The following is a 2,578-nucleotide window of genomic DNA, read 5'->3' as shown; positions in this document are numbered from 1 at the left end:
AGCCGCCTATGATGAAAGCCAATTTAAATATACCATGGCATAAATTACGATTAATGAGAAGGTATACACACTGTGCCTATTATGTGATAGCTATTAGTATACTACATTTACATATAGATGGTTCAAGTCATGGGGTGCTGAGATGGCTAGTGAAAGGAAGCAACGAGGAGTGATGAGAGTTGAAGTAGGAGATAAAAATGTTCATGCCAAAGCTGTAACTTTAAGTTTTGATACTAAAAGTGGAGGTCGTGAGCTGAGACCTTCAGCAATGGGATATGTGTGAGACTTAAAGGCACTGATTTACCACTTGTTGGATGAGAATGAAAGGTATTCTGTAATTTATAAGTATATTTCCAATTAAGTAATATACAGACATGGCAAACTAACCTGGCATAACAAGATACCACCAAATGAGGTCTGGGTCAAGATAGGATTCGATAAGGGTGGGACATCTTTTAAGATGTCTCTCCAGATTGTAAATGTAGAAAAACCCAACTCTGTCCACAACAGTCTTGTCTTTGCCTTATTTGAAGGACCAGACTCTGTTGTTAATCTACATATTGCTCTGGACAAATATTCTGATGTGACACATGATATCCAGAATTCTACTTGGAGGTAAATAAAGAAAAAAATTATTTGTAACATCTGTAACAATGATAGGAGCTACAGTATACGGATATTTCTCTTTGGAGACTACCAATTGCTATGCCACTTATATGGATTGTCAGGAGCTAGTGGTATACACTGTACACTAAATATAAAAGTAGTATTTATGCATAAATAGGCCGTCACTGTTGTCTGTGGTGCTCTATAAAATCAGAGGAGTTAGGGACCCCAAAGAGTAACAGACAACCACAAATAAGATCATTAACTACACTGAGGGATAAGCATAATGAATTTTTGAAAGCTGGTGGAGACCTCAAAAAGGCCAAATTTTATGATAATGTAATTGGAAGCACTTTTTTCACATACCGCTAACACAAGTAAATTTTTTAGCTATGCACAAATAACGTAACTAAAACAACTCAATATAGGTTTGCCCACCTGGACTCCATATTACACTAGGAGTTTTTCGAAGACTCTTCAACTTGTTAGAAGAGGAATGCCATTCTCTGGACAAACAGATTACCACTGCTAGGTCATCCCAGAATTTCTCTTTTTAGCAGTACATGACAGCAAAGATATCAGAGAGAGCAATGGAAACTGAGAAATTATCACTTCATAATGAAGTGAACATTGCCAACCAGTACCTTAAGCTACAACTCTTGACTACACAAGACCATCAACACAATCCAGTAGTCATATCCACATCAAAACTTATTATTGATAGCATAAATAGGATTGCTATGATTGTATGCAGAAAATATAATACTATTTAAAATTAATATGGTTTTACCTAACTTAGGAAAATGAGATAATGAAGCAGCAGGCAGTTCTAAGAAAAGGTTTTGATAAAGAAGATGGGGTTTTTGTTCGGTCTCTTGATGTAGCTCTTGCTTCATTTAAAGTTGAGAGGCAAGCATACCATGGTGGGTCATTCGTTGGAAACCACATTCATAGAGCTCTGAAGGTATCTATCATATCTGAAATTAAAATACATTGCTTCATTAATAGGCTAAGAACATTGATACATTGTGTAGCAGTGTCATTAATACTGCAACATTACATGATGTAACAGTTCTTCCAAAAGCATTAGAAATTAAGGAAAAATTTAGCACAGCTTTTACACTGTTTGGTAAATGCCAAAAACTTTATGATGGACACTCTTTATTCTCCCAGGAAGACATCAAAACATTAGGTACACATACACTATTTATAGCATGATGCAAACGTTTAATTTATACCTCTAGATGAATCAATTAAATGCTTCGTGCAGTACTACAGGTCTGCATTTCTATCAGCTACTTTCACACCCAAGCTACACTTCATGGAGGACCACCTTATTCCATGGTTGAATCAATGGAAAGTGGGATGTGCCATGATGGGTGAACAGGGAGCAGAGTCTCTTCATGCCAGCTTTAATAATACAGAACGCGCATACAACAACATGAGAGACAGGGTGGATCGAATAAAAGTTCTGCTACAAAATCATCTCGAAATTCAACCAACTATTGCTTCATTAGAACCACCACCTATAAAAAAAAGAACTAAGATAGAATTGGAGAAAGCTAATGAGTCTGTACTAGACATAGACCACAGCAGTGATGACGCCAGTAGACCTCAGGTCATTACTGACCTTCATAGTTCAGAAAGCTGAATTATATTGAGCCTTGTGCCAGTTACCTCTCTCTCTCTCTCTCTCTCTCTCTCTTTCTCTCTCTCCCCCCTCTGAGCATATGTTTTACATGTACATGTCAATGCACAAATTATTCATTAAGTGCCAAACCAAAGCCCAGCCTTAATTAATAATATCACCAAATAAATAATAATCACCTAAAGCACATGGTCAAGCACATGTCAAGTTTATAGTGCCAGGAGAAAAGAAACAAATACCTTCCAGTATGTAGTGGTAAGCCCAGTTGTGTTAGATAATAAGCATAGGCCCTGTATATCTAGTGTCAGCACACATGTAACTGTA

The 2,578-nt window shown here is 36.9% G+C and overlaps 1 long non-coding RNA gene across 1 annotated transcript in view; it reads right to left on the bottom strand.

The window, feature by feature from the left end:
* Positions 1–224: 224 nt before the first annotated feature.
* LOC109584606 (uncharacterized) overlaps positions 225–2,578 on the bottom strand; it is a 9,022-nt gene continuing 6,668 nt past the window's right edge. The window contains exons 2-5 of the long non-coding RNA XR_002186081.1: positions 1,845–2,132; positions 1,397–1,583; positions 388–1,344; positions 225–332 (exon numbers count right to left, since the gene is read on the bottom strand). This is a non-coding gene — a long non-coding RNA (uncharacterized LOC109584606). The remainder of the gene's footprint in view (positions 333–387; positions 1,345–1,396; positions 1,584–1,844; positions 2,133–2,578) is intronic.

This window comes from Amphimedon queenslandica, unplaced genomic scaffold (genome assembly GCF_000090795.2).
Source record: "Amphimedon queenslandica unplaced genomic scaffold, v1.1 AMPQUscaffold_13193, whole genome shotgun sequence".
Classification (NCBI taxonomy): domain Eukaryota; kingdom Metazoa; phylum Porifera; class Demospongiae; order Haplosclerida; family Niphatidae; genus Amphimedon; species Amphimedon queenslandica.
This window is presented reverse-complemented; position numbering and strand designations above follow the sequence as displayed.